This window comes from Muntiacus reevesi, chromosome 1 (genome assembly GCF_963930625.1).
Source record: "Muntiacus reevesi chromosome 1, mMunRee1.1, whole genome shotgun sequence".
NCBI classification, from domain to species: domain Eukaryota; kingdom Metazoa; phylum Chordata; class Mammalia; order Artiodactyla; family Cervidae; genus Muntiacus; species Muntiacus reevesi.
Window position 1 is genome coordinate 83,122,682 of NC_089249.1, and position 21,337 is coordinate 83,144,018.

The 21,337-nt window shown below is 40.9% G+C and overlaps 1 protein-coding gene across 2 annotated transcripts in view; it reads left to right on the forward strand.

Moving 5' to 3' along the window:
* Positions 1-8,949: 8,949 nt before the first annotated feature.
* The window catches only part of OTUD7B (OTU deubiquitinase 7B), a 55,991-nt gene continuing 43,603 nt past the window's right edge, over positions 8,950-21,337 (forward strand). For both annotated transcript variants that reach the window (XM_065905117.1, XM_065905116.1), the window contains exon 1: positions 8,950-9,253. The gene's annotated coding sequence lies outside the window, so the exon portion shown is untranslated. The remainder of the gene's footprint in view (positions 9,254-21,337) is intronic.

Genomic DNA, 21,337 nt, shown 5'->3' on the forward strand with positions numbered 1-21,337 from the left:
TGTTAAGCTTTGCTGGAGATTGGAGGCAATAAAGAAGTTTTATATTGCTCAGTCCTTTCTCTTCCTTTAAAAGACTCTTTATTTTCTTGACCCCCTTCCATGGGGCTCCCTTTAGATAATTTTATTTTCTTTGATGAGTTATAGCCAAGGACTTAGTGGGCTTACCAGGTGGCACTAGTGGCAAAGAATCTGTCTGCCAATGCAGGAGACATAAGAGATTCAGATTTGATCCCTGGGTCAGGAAGATCCCCAACAGAGGAGCCTCGTGGCCTACAGTCCATAGTGTAACAAAGAGTCGGACGCGACGGAAGCAACTTAGTATGCATATGTGCAAGGACTCAGTAATGTGTTGTGTTAATTTGTGAATCACCTGTTCCAATTCCCATCCTGAGAATCAGAAGGGTTAACAGGCTGGCAAAGGCCACCACTCCCTTTTTATAATTCTGTGAGGGAAACAGGCAGTGTGAATAAGTTTTTCTTTGCTATATGAATTACATCACTGCCTTTATTTTATTATTATTTTTTTACATCATTGCCTTTAAAAGGCAGCAGTTGTAGTCAATTTTGGTTTTAAGTAACATTACATATTTTCTTTCTCAGTTTACACAATTATCCCAAAGCAGTCTACAAGCTCTTTGAATTCTTTTAGTCCTTCAGGGATGTATAGTGCCAGCCACACTGACCAAAAAAAATTTACTCTAAGTATAAGATAAGAATATAATATATGTAATATAGTTATAATATTTAATTTTTAATATATCTATAATAATTATTATTATCATTATTATTATTTTCTTTGAGGACAATTGAAGGCTTTTGAACAGGGGAATGATGTGACTAGACCTTAGGTTCAGACAGAGCATGAAGGATAATAGGAGAAGAGAGATTAAAGACAAGAGACTAGCTGTGGGGTTTTGTACAGTAGTTTAGGTCAGAGGTAAGGAGCTAGGATTATGGCAGTAGGAATTGGGAGAAAGGAATAGATTTAATGATTTGATGTAGAGGTATTGACAATAGATTGAGACATTAAAAGAAAACTCACCTGGGTTTTAAGCAGAGACACAGAGCCCGTGTATTTCTACAGTAAGTCTACAGTAAAAATCACTGTAGATTTTTGTATGTCCAGTGCTAGGGCTACCCCTCAGAATAGGCAGGATGACACCAACTCACCGGGCTGTGCTTCAGTATTAAGAAGTAACCACTACGGGATCTCCCTGGTGGTCCAGTGGCTAAAACGCCCCGCTCCCAATGCAGGGGGTCTGGGTTCAACATCTGGTCAGGGAAGTAGATCCCACATGCTGCAATGAAGATGGAAGATCCCAGGTTCTGAGTACTGCACTAAGATCTGGGGCAGCCAAATAAATAAATAGATAAATGTTAAAAAAAAAAAAAAGTAACATGCTCTGGATATTAGAAGGAGTTTGCCACAAAAGGGCCATATAAATACTATTCTCTAGAGAAGGAGGGGAAGAGGAAACTAAAGATCAAAAGGAAAGTCTTATAGGAAGCAGATAATAAATGACAGAATGTACTGTATGGGCAGTGAGAATTGGCCCTTTCAGCTTCTTTTAGGAATGGATGTCTGTAATCAAAGGCCATATTGTTGTCCTTCCATAGTCTACATCACCTTCCTTTTTTTCTTTTCTTTTTTTTTCTGGATTAGGTGAAGGATATACGTTAAACAGAAAAGGATTTGGACTTCCAGTGCCTGGTCTTGCTCATGAAATCTCCTTAAGGGCTATGATTGTGTTTTTGCATTCCTTACACACGGTGGGTGCCTAAAAATATCAACAGAATTCATGGGTGGTATTAATTCCCAGTTTGCTGCTCCTGTAGAGGACCTAAATAAGGAGGCAAGCATTCTCGTGCTATATTCAGTATCATTTATTGGCCCGTGAGAGCAGAGCGGCCACTTGTGTGTGATCTCCCGCCCAGGGGAGGGGCCTAAGGTCACGGCTTAGGGGAAACGGGCCCATTTAAACATGGCTGCAGGGGCAGCACCTCTGTTTAGCATTTGTAACCTTCTTCTTTGTTGTTGTTCAGTCGCTGAGTTGTGTCCAACTCTTGTGACCATATGGACTATAACTCACTAGGCTCCTCTGTCCACAGGATTTCCCAGGCAAAAATACTAGAGTTGAGTTGTCATTTCCTTCTCACAGGGATCTTCCTGACCCAGGAATCAAACCCACATCTTCATTGGCAGGTGGGTTCTTTACCACTGAGCCACCGGTGAAGCCTACTTCCTTCAAGAAGGCCTCAATTATCAGCCCCTCAGTTTTCTTTCCTTTATTTTCCCATAGTCAATGCTTTCTCATAGTCAAGGTCCCTCTGGTCTTTTCTCTTGGTGTTCCTGGAGTAATTTACTCACTCATGGATCTCCCTAGTTCTTGGTCTTGTTCTGATTTCCTCTAACCTCAGGGTTTGATCTCTTCTTAAACTAGGAAGTTTACCTGACATGCTAGGGGAAGTGTAACCTAAGGCAATCTTGTGATATTTTTTCAGACCCAGATTTTGTTTTTCCCAGCTGGAAGAACTATCATCTGTTTACTTCTCTATGAGGAGTTGCTATGATCGGCAGGCTTGTCCACAGACCACAAGCAACATGGGAACAAACCTGATAGTGATTAACTCAGTAACCTGGAAAGCGACAGTCAGAGGGCACATCACAAGAGAGGTTCTAGTGGATGCCGATTACATATAGTCACTCAACTGCACCACTTATAGCTGGATGGTAGCTCTCCAAGGCAGGATAGAAGCACGTATTTCTAATTTAGAAAACATTCCTAATGTGCAGTACCCATAGAGCTCAATGTGGGCCATTTGTCACATTAAAAAAGAGTTTGGTACAGTCTCACATCTCCTGTCCCCTGAATGCTCTATCAGTTTCCAGTAGCCTGAATTTGGCCTGCCTCCCAGTGCTGACCTAGTCAGGGGACGGAGTGACTTAGTCACCCTGTTCCCTGACCTCTCCTCATTGTGTCGGCCAATGTGTTAGCAGTTGAAATATTTGCTTTTCCTCCAAATATGAGGGTGTGTCACCTGTGAAGTGGAGATGAAGCTGACATGAATGGCATTCCAATCAGGTAAGGTAGCACTTACTATCTTCAAAGTCTCAGGAACTGGCTTCTCTTTCTTTATCTACTTGTTGCTAGGTCCCTGATGGCCTTAAATGCCCATTCTTTCCTTCTCAGGGGATTTGTCAGGATCAGACTAGGAACAAGCCCAAATCTTGCCAACAGCCCTGTAGCTAATGTCCTAACGTAGCTCTCCTGGGGACCAGCACTTGAAATAATGGAGAACTGATAAGTCCTATTTACAACATTCCTTCCAGTGATCTTTAGCACTCCTAGGGCCTGGAGGCAGGATTTTCTGTTTAGTATTTTCCTTAATGGGCTTCCCTGGTGGTTCAGACCACAAAAAAATCTGCCTGCACTGTGGGAGACATGAGTTTGATCCCTGGGTCGGGAAGATCCCCCAGAAGAGGGCATGGAAACCACTTCAGTATTCTTGCCTGGAGAATACCCATGGACAGAGGAGGCTGGCAGGCTACAGTTCATATAGTCACAAAGAGTCAGACATGACTGAGCGACTTAGCACAGCACAGTTCCCTTAATGGCTAACCTTAGGAACCCCTTAGAAGATGTGTGAAAGTGAATGGTATCACTGAACTCTTCTTTCTTGCTGTTTTGTTACTCCTAGGTTCTTTCTTATTTTTAAGATTTATTTATTTAATTTTTTGGCTGTGGCGCGTCTTTGCTGCTACACTTAGGCTTTCTCTAGTTGCGGTGAGCAGGGGCTATTCTTCGTTGTGGTGCACAGGCTTCTATCGCTGCGACCTCTCTTGTGGAGTACAGGCTCTAGATATGTGGGCTTCAGTAGTTGCTGCCCATAGGCTCAGGAGTTTCAGCTCATGGGGCTCTAGAGAGCTGACTCAATAGTTGTGCACGGGCTTAGTTGCTCTGCAGCATGTGGGATCTTCCTGGACCAGGGATCAGACTGGTGTCCCTTGCATTGCAAGTTCTTAACCACTGAACCACCAGGGAAGCCCACTCCTAGGTTCTTAACTTAATTGACTAAATAGTTGACAGATGAGCAAATGCTTGTGAAGACTAACAGTTCAAGGCAATTACTGGATTCCAATTGACTGGTGTTGACTAGTGAAGACATTTATAATTTAAGATTTTATAGGATGTCTTTAAAAGGGCATGATACAGGTTAAGCCTTGAACTCCAGTGAGAAACCTTATAGACAGAGGAGAGGAAGGTGGGTAGTAGTGTGGTAGAGTGATCTTACTGGCTAGCTAGTTGGCTAGTTGGTTGCGTGTCTCTCCCCAAGTCTGTGTTCAGTGACGTCACATTAGCAGCATGAAATTAATCAGAGCAGGAATATTTACACCATGGAAATTGGTAAATGCTATAAATCAGGGCCTTTTCCACCTGGAGAGCTGGTTGTTAATATTTACCACTGGTGGTAAAGAAAGCAGAACACAAATGGAGAGATGGAAGTTAACAAGCCACTTTCTGGAGTTAGTACTAGACTGGGATCAGGTTATATAGGATCTTACAGGGCAGACTGAGGAACTCTGGCTTCATTTTATAGATACTAAGGAGTTGTTGATGGCTTTATTAGCTCAGATGCTTTTCATTGCAAGCAATAGAAAAACTAAGTTCAATGTGGCTTAAACAATAAGGAGGATGTATTCTTACATAATAAGAATTTCAAGGAGGATGGTTGAGGGTTGGCTAATTTAGCAGTTCACCCAAGACCCAGATTCTTTGCATTTTTTTGCTCTGCCATCCTTAGTATGTAACCTTGTCCTCCAAACAGAACAGCAGCTCCAAATCCAGCCACACTCAGCAGCAGAAAAGAATCATTTCTTATTTCTCTTTCTTTGTCTCTTTGTAAGAGCAAGGAAGTCTAGTCGACTTCCTCAGATCTCACTTTGGAGAGAATTTTATCATATTCTTAAGCCAGGCACTGGCAAGGGCAATGATCCCCGTGATTGGTTTAGATCCATCAGTGTTTCACCCATCTCCCTCCCACTTAGTCCCCACCCTCCACTGGAGTCAACCTCCCTGAAGTCCATGGCCACACTGAAAACGATGGCTGCTTAAATGTGATCAGGATTCTATAAGCAAAGAGAGAGAAGGGGAATGGATACTGGTTAAGTGGCCAACATGCTGCTACAGCTTTTGAAAAGAAAGGAGAATAGCGATGAAACATTTTGGGAAGCATAATCTAGCAAAGGTATGCAAGCAAATAGAAGGTCAGGAAATAGACCCAGTTATATTATTCTAAGTCTAGATGTGACTCTAGTATAAATAGAGTCTGATATTTGCTACCAAAGCAATGGGTCTCAGCTGTCAGTTTCTTCATTCATTCATTCATTCACTCAATAGATATCTAATGAATGACTGCCATGGGTTAAGCAGTATGCCAGGTACTATAATTAAAAAATGGTGAACATTTGCAATCTAATGGATGAAAAAATGTAAATTTATAATTTAATTGTTATGAAGGAACCCAAGATTTTTTTCTATTTTTTTAAATTGAGGTAACGTTCACACTGTGAAATGTGCAGATCTTCAGTACACAATTTGACATACATGTGTAACAGCGATCACTGTCAAGATACAGAACACGTCTATCCAAAAAGTTCCCTTGTGTCCCCTTTCTATTCAATCCCTACCTCCACCAATATGCAACTATAACTTTGATTTCTGTCATCAAGTTTACTTTTGCCTGTTCTTGAATTTCATATAAATGGCTTCTTTTTCCTCAACAAATGATTTTGAGATTTACCCATTTGGTGGTCTTTAAATGGGGTTCATTTTTTAAAGATTGTATTCCATTTTTTGACTAGTGTATTTGTCATTTTTCCATTGGTAGACATCTGAAATATTTCCTGTTTGGACCTGTTACGAATAATGCTGTTATGAACATTTACATAAAAGCTTTTTGTGAACATGTTTTCATTTCTATTGGGTAAATCCCTAGGAGTGGAATTGCTCAGTCATTTGCTTCCCTGGTGGCTCAGTGGTAAAGAATCTGCCTGCAATGCAGGACACTGCCTGCAATGCAGGTACACATGCATTTGACACCTAGTTTGAGAAGATCCTCTGGAGAAGGAAATGGCAACCTACTCCAGTATTCTTGCCTGGGAAATCCCATGGACGGAGGAGCAAGGTGGGCTACAGTCCATGGGGGTCACAAAAGTTGGACGCGATTTAGTAACTAAACCACCAGTCACCGCAGGATAGGAAAACATTTCACTTTATAAGAACTGTGGATATCTTTAAAAAATATAGATTCATGGTCCTCAGTCCCAAGAGTTCTGAGTTAGTCCTCTGAGGTTCCCAGGCACAAACAATATGTAGTTTTTAAAACTCCACATAACCACTGGCTAAATTATAGTGATAGTAGTGAAAAGGAAGTTATTTTGGTTTGGTTTTCTTTTCTACCACAAAACCATATAAATGCAAACAATTGCTGTTTTTTTTTTTTCCTGGTTAGCTGCAAAATAGCTTTCTCTGAACATTTCCCTCTAGTCTATCCATTAGCCCCAGTGTTGAAATAATTTCTCCTTTTGGTTCCTCTGCAGAAAAGGCAAAGCTCTTTTCTTCTGTTCCTGCATAAAGTGAAGTGAAAGCTCTTTTAACTCCTTGGAGCAGCCCTTAGAATCACAGAAACAAGCTTTTAGGGAGGAGAAGAACTTTGTACTGAATGGCAGATAAGGGTGTGTGGCCCTGAGAACACAGGTAGGGCTTTCTCTGCTGTTTTTTACTTTCTTTCCTTACTATTCTTCTGTCAGAAAAAATAACCACCTGTGTTCTGGCTGCGGACAATGACACCGGACAGCTGCTTCGGAGAGTTTAGCATAGTGGCAGCCTGAGTGACCACTTCACTACAAAAGAGGTCCCCTGATCCTAGGCAGAGAAACTGACACGTAGGAATAGGGAGTCCCTTAATGGATCAGGGGCTGGCTGAGCCGGGACCAGAACCCAGGTGGCCTGGCTCCCAGCCCAGCTGACCACACTGCTACCCACACAGCCTGGGCTAACCCAAAACAAGCAGTCCATTGAGCAACTGCACAAACAATGAGTGATGGATGGTCAGAGCAAGAAACAGGCACACAGCAACTGCAGCTCCCTCACTTCCTGGCCCCTACATTTCCAGACAAGCCTGTAAAGTGTGGTCACTTAAATGAGTTTGACCAGCAACTTGGCCCAGCTTTCAAGTTTGGAAACTTTTCATAGTCACTGCCAAAAAGTAAAATTCGGCCTTGTACTGAGGGTGGAGCGTGCCTTTGAATGTCATACCTGGTCCTAATAAGTCTGTGGTAGTGGAGTCAAGACTAGAAAGACATAGTTGACAGATGGGCATAACCTGGTCCTGGGAGGGCCTTAGTGAAAAAGACAGCTTTAGATTTTTGATTCCTTATCTGTGGACCTTTCCTCCTACTTCAGATTTAGCTGGCAAAGGGGGTGGGTGTGACCTTAGTCTGGTCCCAGGCTCAAAATCTTCAACTCTAAACTCAGGGTATTACCAAGAGACATAGCTGTCTAGGAAGTTTCCTGTTTCAGGTGTCAATTTTCTGGTCTTGAGTTGGATAATTCTCAAGTGTCTATGCTCCTCTCCTTCCCTTTAGAATCTGAGGCCTTCAGAAAGTAGTCAGGGGACAGAAAAGTCAACTATTTGTTTTTAAATAGGCCTAATGGGCACAACATTTTGAGGATGCAAACCAGTTGCCACAATGTTAGGAATCTGAATTAAAATCCACCATTTCTTCGGCCCTATTTTGTGTTTGCCATAAGCGGGTTGTTTTTAAACGGCTCTTCTTACTTAAAACAGTCAACGTTTGTCTAATATTTTATTCACTCAACAAATATGAAAAGTCTGCTATGTGCCAGGCAAGGCTTATGTTCTCATAGCCATAGGTCCTCCTAACTCACACAGCACTTAACGTGAGTTCTGCTTTATATAATACGGGCTTCTCTGGTGGCTCAGATCGTAAAGAATCTGCCTGCAACACGGTTTGATCCCTGGGTGGAGAAGATTCCCCTGGAGGAGGGAATGGCTACTCACTTGCCTGGAGCGTTCCATGGACAGAGGGGCCTGGTGAGCTACAGTCCATGGCATTGCAAAAAGCTGGACATCACTGAGTGACTAACACTTTCACTTTATGTGTTTTACTAAAGTGTAAGGCCCTTGATGCCTGGAATTATGTCTTACTCATTTTTGTGATCCCGATATCAATGAGCACAATGCCTTGTACACAGCAGGGAGTCAATATTTGTGAATTGAACAATGCGATAGCATAGTTTAAAGGCATTACCAGTTTAAAAGGCATTACCAAAAAAAGTACAACAAAACTTGTTTTGATTACGCTGTCTAAAGTAGATATGTCAAGAGGATATAATTGTTATGCAAGCAAATAAATATTGAGTGTTTATAGAGAAAAGCATGTTCACTACATGAGTGAAGGAGAGAGAGTGGATAACTGGGTGGACACAGATCTAGAAGAAGCGTTATTAATTTTCCTCCAGTTAGTCCAGAATGACCGAGTAGGGTAACTAGAATTTCAGTCTTCTGGTTCTCTGAGAATTTTCATCCCTCTCACCTTTCTAGAACTATCCCGCCTCTTTCTGCTTCTTCCCAAAGGGCTGTGTCCAATTGACTACACCTCAAAGTCTCAAGAGTCCACCCAGTACCCATCTAGCTCCGGCTCAAGAACTCTCCAGACCAGGGATTTTAGGAACACCAGCCAGGAAAACACGGGTTCACGAACAGGGCAAGCGCCAAACTGGTCACAGCCAGGGGAGCGGCGCTCAGGGCGGGGCTGTTACGGGGCGGGGCCGGGCCGGGTCGGGCCGAGCGGGGCGGGGCGGGAGGAGCCTCGGGGGCCGCTTGGGTGTCACCACCAACCAGCTCCGGCCGGAAACTGGTGCTTGTTTCCGGCCGGACGGCCGAAAACCACCGATCCTGAACCAGCAGTCGGGAGTCCGAGTGGCGACCGAGTGTGGAGCGGGCAAAAAGCCACTCGGGAAGCCAGTCTAGATCAGTCCTGTCTGGCTCCAGCTACTGATCCTGTGCGGAGCAACAGCCGCGGTCTCAGTCTCAACCAACGCCTCCGCCTCCATCGTCGACGGGGGAGGGGCCGGCCGGACCCCTGGGTCACAGCCGAGGAATGAGGAGAGGCAGCCGGGCCCCGCGCTCCGCCCCGGCCTAGGGCCTTGCCCCAGGAGCCGCGAGGGTAACGGAGCCCCCGCATTGTCACCCTCCCCCGTCTGTTCCCGCCCCTCCCGCCTCTTCAGACTCCCAAACTCTGACCCTCTGATCGCCACTGTCCCTCTTCTCCTTTCTGATTGTATTTCACCCGGAGCCGTCTCCTCTCGGCACCCCCTCCTCGCCCTGACTGTTCCTTGCTTGGTCCCAACCTTTCTCCCGTTACTCCTCCCTTTTACCTGCGTCCCACCTTCCCAGCCCCCCTTCCCCGCTCGTGGCCTCCCTTCCTCAGCTGTGTTGGGCAGTTTGGACGGTTCTCCTTATCAGCTAGACTTTCGGGGAGGGATGGTGGAATTTTAAGGTGGCCAGGAGTGCCGGCTACTACTCTCATAGTACGATAAAGTTCATTTTAAAGTCTCAAAAGTAAAATGAGCAGAAACCAAACTGTTCTGCCATATCGGTAGTTAAACTGAGGTGCGTCCAGTAATGGAGGAAGGGAGCGAAAAAGAAGTGTGTATATGAGAAAGAGTGATAGAGAGATAGATTGATTCTATGGTAGGCTTATGAACTTTGGAAAAAAGAAAAGTTGCCATGAGCCGATGGAAACTTTAGAAGCTGATGATGAGTAAGCCGGGGGCTGCGTGATCTCACTCCTCTTCTCATAATTACTAGGTTAACGGTGTGGCTCCGGTCTGGATGGAATGGGATTTGTTTACTGGGCCGGCGTATTTTTAGCTTGTCGGCTCACAAGGAGCAGCGCTCTGAGTCTCTCTCTCCCCTTCTCTGTCCCTCTTCCTCTCTTTTTCTCACTCTTCTCTCCCTCTGTGTATAGGTAGTCTGTCTCTGGAACCTAGGTGGCCTCTCTGGGCACAATAAATATAAAAATTAAACTAAAATAGATTTTATATAAAAGATTCTCCCCAGCTCTTGAGGGAGTTTTCATGAATGCAAAGGCAAAAATTAGTTGACTTGTAGTTCATATATGTATAAAGTACTTTCTATAAAATCAGAAACGGGTAATTGTTTAGTCTTTGGCTCATCATCCTGTATATTTAGATGTTAGAGGACGCTGGAACCCTTTGTCTTTCAACCTATTTCTGAAGTGAGAAAAGACAGAGGGAAAAAGTAGTAGGAAGGTGGGTCCATAAGGGTAGCTAGTCTTAAATCTTTTAAAAACATTTTCTATACTATGTAACTTTAAAAGAGAGAAAATTTCCTTCCTAATAAATGAGGTTGCATTCTTGATGGAGAAGACAGTAGGGACTTAGGCTGGGTGGCTAGGGAGAATCAGACTTGTAATTAAACATTTGCTGTGCATAATTTACAAATGAATACATTATGGGCAAACAATTATACTCTTTGTCCTCATTGTTTTTCCCAGCTTTTCTTTTAAAGGTTAATAACCAACCTGCTGTGCTAGTCTATTGATATTTTGAAGGCTGGACAGAACTGTAAAATAAATGAAATTGATGTTGTTCACGGGGAAGCCGAATACCAGGAGTTCTAATTTCCACTGGCTACTTGGCATGCCTCGGAGCACTGGCCTAAGTTGGTGGCCAGTTACTATGTACTTAGAGATTAGAAATGAATACACATATTAGGTGATGCTAGGAGTAATTGAGAAGTTAAACGTACTGAAAAGATTTTCCAAAACTGAAATAGATTATTTTTTGATTTTTTCCATTTTGGATTATCAGCACCTTTCTACTGATAGTCATCCATTAACATGAATGAATAATTTAGAATTGAACAGATATCCACTTTGGACAGTACACGTTGAAGCAGGAAAGAAAGAAGGAAAATAGTTTCCAAACTATCATTTTTGTTGTTGTTGTTGATGCCTACTTTGACTTATCCCTTTCATTTAATGCCAAAGACTTCCTTGTAAAAAAAAAAAAAAGATGAACCTGTGCTAAAGGAAGGTCTGTATACTGACTTGTATAAAGCAGGCTGACCAGTAATGGATTTTAATTATTAGTTGGACTTTGATGCAGTTATGTTGCCAGTAACTTGGAAATTTTCCTGACACTTGTTTCCCTTAATCTCTTTCTTTGGGGCTCCTATTGAAAATGATTTAATTTGGAGGGTAATATCTAATTTTTCAAAATTACACACACAGTCCCGGAATCTTTTGACTGTCAATAATTGTTTTAATTTGTGAGTTAGTTGGTGCCATTATTAGTGATGATATGTGGCAAATTCAGCTTATATCTGTATTAGCAACTTCCCCTAGTTGAACTGCCTGTGTTATTCCCAGGGTTAGGGTTAGGGGTGGGGATTGAAGGGATGAATAAAATTTAAGAATAAGTGTAGGGCAACCCAACAGCCCATCACTATTTTCAGTTCTCAGAAGGCTTTGTTGGTAATTTGGAGTGTCAATATATGTTACCAAATGAATTATGATGGAATAACTCAGTATTAAAAATAAGTTTTCAGATTGTTATGGGGCCACTTGTTAAAGTTTTAGAGCTCCTAAATGTCTCAAGCATGCCTAAGTATGCTGGAAGAGGGCATTGTAAGGGAGCACTCTTTCTCCTTACTCCAGACACTCATCCCACCAGGGAAAAAATCCTGAAACAATGCTTTGAAGTATGACTTCAGCAGTATCTTTCCTATGCAAGCTTAGGAGCTGTGGAGTAGCAGCCTGGAATCCACTCAGCAGCGCCTGATAAGTGAGTTAATTAAAATCTGTGTAACTAGAATATAGATGGTGTAACTAGAATATAGATGGTGTAACTAGAATATAGATGCAGAACAGCTTTTTCATGAATGCTTGAAATTAGTTGATTTTTCAGTATGATAGAAGAAGGAAGTTGATTTTTTTAAAGTAATAAATCCTTACTGAATAATGATTGAATACTCCTATGGATAAGACAGTCTCCAAGCTCCAGTAACAGGCTTTGGGGAGATACAAAAGATGTAAAAAACAGGTGTTCTTGCCCTTGGGAGAAGGGTGATGTTGGGGGAGGCAGTATATAAGTGAGAAGGCAGACTGTTGTTATAAGCTTTAACATTTAGGAAAAAGCGTGTAAACAAAACCACTTTTGATGTGCTACAAATGGGATACGTGAAGACTAGAAAATTTTAAGTAAAGTATGAATGAGGTAAATTAGAGAAGATTTGAATTAGGGAAATTTGAAATGGACTTGGGAAGTTATGGATTAGAGTCATAATGATGCGTGGGGTATGAAATTAGGTGGATCTTGGTTCAAATTGTGGTTCTTCTGTGACCTTGGACAATTTACTTCTCCATCTTTATATAATATATGTGAGCAAGTAAGTGAAATAGTTATTTTGTGTTGGGAGTAAAAGGAAATAGATCTTCTGGGCAGAAAGTATAGAATGTACAGTGTGCAGTTATGGTATGAATGACTAAGTTGTGTTTGTGGGGAGAATAAATAAGAATGGCTAGAGAAAATGTGGGTTGCTCAAGTCATGGGTAGAGCAGGCGAGAGGGTGGAGGGGACTCAGAGGCCAGACTCTGTTGGGTGCTGATGAAAGGGTCAATAGAGTCATTGTAGGTCCTTGAACAAAGGATGGATTTAGTGAGAAGTGAGCCCTCTGGTCCAGGAACTCAGGGACAAGGAGTGAAGCACCAATACATTGTGACTCTCCTTCTTTTCTGGACTGTCCAGGCCTAAAGAGATCAGCCAGGAGACCTAAGATTCCTTGTAGAAGTCTTTGTATTCACACACCTTACTCACTGTGTTGAACTCTGCTTATTACTGTCTCACAGTGTACCAGCCTGTGAGGCAGTCGTGTGACTATGGTTGGATTCTCTTCAAGCTTATGGTAAGGACAGTGTTGTGTTTCAAGTGCCTTTGACTTTCGGTTACCTCTGCTATTGTAGGGAGCACTAGTTTAGGTAATTCAGAGCTTAAGAAATTTCTTGTTTTAAAAATCACACTTACTTTAGTGTTTGGGGATCATACTGATGGAATGAATTTGCAGTTCTGTTTCTAAACCTGAATTACCTGATAGGAAAATATACTGATAGTCAAGAACCATCAGTCTTGAATTAAAAATTTTGCCTCAGAAATCCATAAAATGAACAGTCCATATGAGGATAATTAAGACTGGACTACACTGAGTCTGTTAATGAAAACCAGTTTCTTTTCAAAATCTGTGTGGGTCCAATGCGGCCTCTCAGGCTGTCTGCTTTGTTCCTAAGAGTGATTGGTAGAAGATGCCTATGTTGCGTTCTGAATAAGTCTTTACTCACAATATCTGGAGGAGTCCTGTTGCATCATACTACATTGTTGAAGATTAAGCTGGCCTTTTCAAAGGATTTGAGCTAGAGGCTCTGCAGGTATTAGCTCCTTTGAAAAATCTATTAGATTTTTCCTCCTGAAGTAAACTTGTTGAAAATATGGCCAATTTAAGAAAAAAGAGAAAAAGGAAGGAGATGTGTCCACACTTAAGAAGTAAACAAACAAACAAAAAACTCACACAGCTGTTCTTCCATCCTTGTCCTTTCAGTTGGCTTGTTTTCCTTCATCCTTGCCTCCCCCAGCCTTCTCATAATCATTACCAGACTATGTGCTTGTGATGTCATGGGCACAGGATTATTATTTACCACTGAAGTCAGGAGATTGTATTTCTGAGCTAAAATTCAGAGGTGGAAAAATCAGGCATTTTCATTTATGCGGTTTAGTCCAGGATTATTTGTAACTGTGTTTTTTAGAATTATGTCTTATACCTTAGACTTTAAGAAATAGTTTTGCATAGGAGAGACCACTAAACTATTATTTTTTGTGACTTGCTGTGAATTTGGTTCTATCAGGTGGTATGGAGGATCAGGAAAAATGACAGTTTTGTGCCCTTGAGGAATTTACAGTTCAGTTGGGAGTAAGGGGAGTAGGAAGAGGTGAATACCTATTGAGCCTCTGTTGAATACCAGAGAAAATTTTAAAATGTGAAAGTATATTATCAATTGCATAATACAGATTTCAAACCATAAGTATTTTGGGAGAAGAATACTCAGGTAATTATGAGTGATATCACAGAGGAATTGTAGTTTACTACAGATCTTTAGAAAATTGTATTAGGTGCAGGAAATGAAGATGAAGCAAATAACAAAAAAAATCATTTCATTTTGGAGCTTGGAGGGATCAAGCAAAAACTTGGAAACAGGAATGTACTTGGGTTGTTCTTGGGGCAGTGATGAGACTGACCTGAGTTGAAGTGAATAGTCATAAAACAAAGGTGGTTGGGTTGGTTTGGAGCTGTGGTTTATAGAGGGTCTTAAAAGTCAGGCTTGTAAGTTTATATTTTAAATGATGGAAAACAGCTAACCACTGAGAATTTTTTATTAGGATCATAATATGATGATAACGGAAATAGATTTGGTTTGGAGGGAAGGGAGGCGAGCACCTGGGGTGTTTGCGGTGATGAGACCTGAGTTAGGGTTGTGGAGGGGAAAGAGTGAAAAAAAAGATTATGAAGGGAAAATCAAAATCAGTGAGGACTGGATGTGGGAGATGAAGAAGGGTGATTGATCAAACGTGACTATGGCATTTTAAGCCTGGGTTTCTGAGACATTGACTGGAGTAAAGAAGTCGGGGAGGTTTCCTCATTTCTTAGGGAAATATGAGCTCAATTGGAAATGTTTTCGACTTACAAAGTGGCAACGAAATGTCCAAATGAAAGCTGTTCCAGTTGTTAGAGATGAGCCTTAGCTGGTGGAGAGGTGGGGGTAAATAATGCTTGAAAGTATGGTTTTGGAGTTCATTAACATTACTGTTACAGCTGTAGCCAAGAAAATGAATAAGCTCTCTGAAGACTAGAGCTTAGGGAAAGAGTGGAAGGCCACAGATAGTGGTACTGGTAAGCACTACTATTCTCTATTTTTCAGGCCATTTTAATCGAGTTTTTCCTTCTCTTTTCATCTTTTCCATTCCTGTCTTCCCTACCCCATCAAATATCCTTCGAATGTGTCTTACCTTGTAAGCACTGTCTTAGGCACTGAGGAAGCAGATAAGTTAGACAAGGTCTCTGCCTCCAGGGAGGTTATGGGTCTAGTGGGAGATAGATGTATCAATATATAGATGAAGTGAAGTGTGATTGATGTTGTGATAAAGGTATGTAGGGGGCGGTTCTGCCTTGGACGTTCAGAGGTTGGAAAGTGCCTCCCAGAGGAGATGATATTTGAGCTGAGTCTTGAAAGATGAGTTAAGGATGTACCCTACAGACGAGAGAGACATACACTTGAGGCCGAGAAAACAGCATGAGTAAATGCTTAAAGGAACGAAACGGCCAGACTTCTCCAGGTAACGTTGAAGTAATTATTAATATTATGGTTGGAGGATAGCGTTGGAGGTCAGGGATGAGGCTGGAGAAGTAGGTAAGGCTGATCATGGACAGTTTTATCTTGTGCTGCATGAAATGATAAGCCATTTAAGGCTTTTTAAACATTGGTGATAGTTTCATGTTCTAGAAAGATTATTTTGTCAGTGGTATAGAGAGAGTAGATTGGAGATGAACAGAGCAAAAGACTTTTGAAATAACTTACTAATACATTTTTTGTTGAGTGATCATGTTTGTAGAAATAGAATCAGAGAACAAGAGGGACTGTTCCCCTTTCTTAGTCTCCTTCATTGATTTTCAGATAGAATACCTGAGACTTACTCTGGATCACAGAAGTAGTGAAGTGATGGCTTAGTCTGAAGTTCAGGATTCATGGCTGTAATGTAGTGGGTGATGAGTAAACGCCAGCTCACCTCTAACTCCCTCCCAAGTCCTGTTGCAGTGTTTGCTCCGTTCGGCCACGCTGCATTGTGCTTGAAGACAGGACTTCTGTCATTTCATTCCATCGTCCTTTTTTCTAGTTGAGAGTGAACAGTGCTCTTTTCCTGGGTCTGACTGAGGAATATCTGCCCCAAGAGTGCCATGGGGATTTGGGGCTTTGGCCTGGGGCAGTTGGATGCCCTGGAGTGGAGTGACTTGGGTGTTAGAGTGCTTCAGTGATTCAAGTGATTCAAATGTGGAGGGATGTCAAGGTATTTGTTTTATTGTGTGTGCAGATGTATTTATCTCTCCTGCTAAGTTCCCTTCTAGTTTTCTTTTAAACTTAGTTTTAAGCTGTATCAATGAAACTTTGGTAAAAGAAATAAGTTATGATAAATTGGGTACCAGCAAAAAGTATATCTAAAAAAAAAGATTTGTCATTATTCTTGGATTCTGGCTCTTTCTTCCCCATGTTTTTAATGTCATTGGGTTTTTGTGAAGGTAAATTGTTTGGGTTTAAAGTGCAAAGTAAGAATTTGGATTTTGTGTTTTAAGTCTTTTTTTGCTGGTGAAGAACAGAATAGGATAGAAGACATCTTAGAGATCCTTAGGTTCCCCTGGGAAAGTTGGAACATGAGGGGGATGTGGAAGGATGGATGACTTCCATTGACAAGCCTTCATCAAAACTTAACTGATTTATGAGTTCCTTACTCCTTCCTCTGGGCTCTGTCAACATCTTCTCTAGAGAAGGGCCTTGGATTGGATACTGTCCACTTTAGCAGAGCTGCCAATTCTTAATTCTTTCTCAAGTGGGCAAGGGTACATTTTGTTTTTGTTTGTGAGTGTTTGGGGGAGGGGTGGAGAGAGAGGAGGCACAGAATAGCTACTCATAGTGAGTCTTTATCTGAATTCCTATGTAACTGGAAGTTTCCTTGGCTTTGTTTTAGGGGAGATGACTTGGTTACGCCGGCATTTAAGTTAACCACGTGGGAAGGTGGTTCTCAGTCCCTTCAGTTATCTGATCTAGGATGGCAATAAATACTTCTTTCTTGTCCATATTTGTCAGCCCCGCCCCCCCCCCCCCCCGCCCCGACTTTGCTCCCAGTGTCTTTTGTGCACATTGACTGAGGGATGTGCAGGGTCCTCTTCAGTCCCAGCTAAGCTTATCAAGTGTCCTCTTCAAGTTTAGGGGAACCTAAACCAGCTCCTGATTATTCTTGTGTGAATGACTCCCCTATTCTTACAATCTCCCGGCCCTTTCTTAATTTTAACATTTTGAATAATAAGGTATTTTAAATATTTTGATAAGTTCAGGGGAAAAAATCCTAACATGATTCTGAGCCCACAACCCAGATTTAGTGGATATTAACATTTTGTCAGGTTTATTTTAGATTTCTCACTGTCTTTAAGATATAAACTGTTAAGTATTAGATATAGCCAAAGTCCTACTCTGCATCCTTATCCCCTTCCTCTTTCCTGGGAAATGAATACTGGCCTAAATTGGTATGTATCATTGCATTTTATCTTTTATACTTTAAAAAAAATGTGTAATGTAGGCACAAGCAACATATAGTTTTCTTTTGAAATCATAAATAGAATCATACTGCAGGTATTTTTTGCAACCCTATCTCTTAGTGTTGTTTTTCAGAATTATTTACATGTAGATCTAGTTCATTTAATCACCTAGTCTTTAACCGTATTTCCTCTACTGCTCTCCCCACTTGCCTTGTGAAATAGTCTACCATCAAAGTCCCAGTTTAAACCCTATCTTCCATGAAAACTTTGCTGATTTTTTTTTCTCCGGCAAGCTGTGATCTTTCCTATTTCTGAAGCTGCCTGTCATTTTATTGATACTGATCTGGTCGTAGTTGTGTATTTTTGTGTTTTAGTTTATTTATGCCCTTGGCTTGCCGCTCCTTGAAAGCAGATACGTTTCTTTCATCTTTGTATCCCTCATGGCACTTGCCACAGTAACATAAACATATTAGGCATTTAGTCACTCTTAGTTACTAAATGGTTAATTAATGAATAAAACAATAAAAACAGTCCTCTGAGTTGATAAGCTGTGTAATTATGAGCAATATAGTGTGGCCTTTATGAAAATAAAGCTTATAAAGCACTGGAAATTATAGAAAAATGTACATAAATGTTGAGTACATTCAAGACTGACTTCCTGTGGGAGATGAGAGCAAACATTCCTGAGAAATGAAATGCAAATTGATTGGTGATATCATCCCAGTGAGGAAACTCCTGGGAATTGATCCTGATGGCATTTGAGGCAGTGTACTTCTGTGGCCAGACTCATTTCACTAGCTATCAAATTCTGCTATTGTCATCAAGGTCTTGATACCTTCACTGGAGATTTACATTGGTGGTGAGAAAAAACAGCCTATCTGTTCACTTAATAAATACTGCTGAGAAACAGGAATTCTTTGGCCTCTAAAAAAGAAAGCCTAATAAATGTACACATTTGTGTGTATATGTACATGTATTTTTAACAGCACCATTTTAATCGATGAGATCAGATTGTACCTCAGCAAAATATTCTTAGGCTTTTAATTCTGGAATGTGTAGTACCAACATAACATTGTTTAGGCCTCCCCAAAGCCCTTCCCTCCCCTGCCAGGAAGAAATTAAATGTTAAGTTGAACTATAATGAAATTGCAATTTTATAGATAAAATAAGTCATATTACCAATGGTTATTCTTTAAACTTATGTTTAGGTTGTTAGGTTTAATGGTTATTGTGTTAAATGGTTATTGCTTAAGCTTGTATTTAATGGTCATTGCTTAAACTGTGGTTAAACTTAATGGGTCAGGTCTTGATTTCCTGTTGGGGTTCTGAAGAACATTATCACAGACCTTTTTGAAGTGAATAATTCCAACTCTATTTATAATTCTAAAATGCACTTCTGAACTTTGCAACAGATTTTCTTTTTGTAGTTATCTTAGCTCCAATTTTTGATAAAACGTTCTTATTTCTCAGCAGATGTTTAGTATATTTGGGAAGGTTGTGGGGGAATGTGTGAGGGTTTTAGGGCACACAACCTCACCTCAGGAAAATGAGCCTGAGATGAAAACTCTTGCTGTCAGTAGCTATGATACATGTAATTGATTGAGTGGATTTTAATGAACTTACAACCTTTGAGTAAAGGACTCCCCCACTATCATTTCCTGCCACCCTCTCATGTCTTTTCTCTAGTCTTGATAAGGGAGATCTGGAGTGGTGGGGAAAACCATGGAAGAGAAAATTTCTTGTCACCATTGACTTTATCTGGAGACTTAACAGGGAAGAGTGTAAGAGCCCTAACTCCTGGCACCAGACTCCTACCTGTGGTTCCCCCAACAGTTCTTAGGTTAAAAGGGAAGAGGAATGCAGATGTCAGGGGAAAGAGCAAAGAAACAGTGTAGAGAGCGGGAGTTAACAGATATCATAGAATAGGACTGAGGAACAGGGGGTATGCATACAAATTTAAAGAGGTTCTGTTTCCTCCTGTCATTCCAAACCTGGCTTAGAATTCTTTATAAACCTTGTACCTTAACTATACCAAAGGTGTATCGAGGAGGCCACATCAGCTTTGAAAGCATCATCTTTGTGTTCTAAAATCATTCTTTGAAAAGTCAGGTCACTTTAAATGAGGTGGTCTACTAGCGCCTTTGGAATCATTAATAGCCAACTTTAAAGGAAAAGAATTCATCTGAGGCTTTAGAACTAATCAGTCTTGATATTTACATGAAGATAGTCCCATGTGAGGAACTGAGGCAAGATAATGGGAACATATAATAATGCTAACAAAAATATTTTAGTATGCTCTCATTTCTTTTAAAAATTTTCCTGCTCTTTTGAGTTTCTTTGTGGGTATTTGCTTTCATTGTTGAACTGGCAGCTCACCTGGCTGAGTGTTTAGATTCTTCATTTTCTGAAAATTTCCCTTAGTACTAGGGGCAAGATTATCTAATATGAGGAATACTTGGTCCCTGTTTACTGACCTGGATAAAGACTTCCCAGACTCCTCAGAAGTCTGCAAATAGAATTTGAGAGTTAGACTTAAGGTTTGCTGCATCCTAACTTCTTTGGATGCCTAAAGTAGATTCCTAGCTATTCGACACATGATGACCTCTCATTTTAACGTTAAGTTCCTTCTGTCACACATCTTTGTAATTGTAGTATTCTAGTTCATTATGGAAATTTAGATTGAAAAAAGTCATGTGCAGAATTCTCTTGATGTTTGCTTCCTGGCTGAGATGATAAATTCCTTTTTACTGAACATGTGCTGTGTACTGGAATTTGGACAAGATGCTCTAAGGAGATGCCAAGGTTATGTTACCTACTAAATAAACTAAACAAGTATTAGGAGAATTGGCTCCTTGGGAATTTATATTCTGGGTTAAAATAGGATACACACACAGAGACACGTTTAGAAAAAAGAAAAACAGACTGTGTAGTATTATGTATAATCTCACATAGTATTTTAAAATGGAAAAGGAATTTACATATTGTCATCATTTTCTGGGTGAGGAAAATGAGGCCCAGAATATTTAAATGACTTGTTCAAGGTAGTTACCCTTACCAACAAACATTTTATTGGATATCTGCCCTCTGAAAAGTTAGACCTCAGGTATAGAAAGATTAAAGTCATCAAGAACTTAATAATTAGTTATGAAGACTGAATGTATGCATAAAAAGATAACTAGTAATACAAAGTCATGGGTATTAAGTGTCAGTACCCATTGACTCTGCATATACTCTCCAACCCCCAGTTTTGAAGATAAAATAGTCCTTCCCCCTGCTTGTAGGTAGGTTGCTTTGGTTACAAACTGTAGGTGAAGTAGCCTCAAAGGCTGCATTAGTCTTTTTGGGGTAAAGGGATAAAGATATATAGTTATATAGAAGTCTAGAGAGAGTGGATAGGGAAAATTTGTACCCTTAGGATAATCTAGGCCTCAGAGAGGAGAGAAGACTGGGTAAGTGTAGAGGGGAAACATTCAAGGTGTGAGAACAGGGGGCTGAGCCTGTCCTGTTTGCGGGGGCAGAACAAGTAGACTCAGTGTTTCATCTAGGAGAGCAATGAGATTAATAAAGCTGGAGGGTTAGATGAATTGGAGAGGACCTTAAATCCCATGTAGAGGATTTCAGTTTATCTTTACAACAAAAAATCCTTGAACAGGGAATTATGTATGTAAATCAGCATTTTCGGAAAATTGTTTCAACCATGTGGTGTGAAATGAAAGAAGAGAGAGCAGTTAGAAAACTATTAAATTCTGGGAAAGGAGTCTTTACAGGGCTGATGGGAATGGAGAAAGGGGAGAGATTCAGGTGATTTGAAGAAAACTAAACACCATTTGGTAACTGCTTTTATAGGAAAGGGATAGATAAGAACAATGCA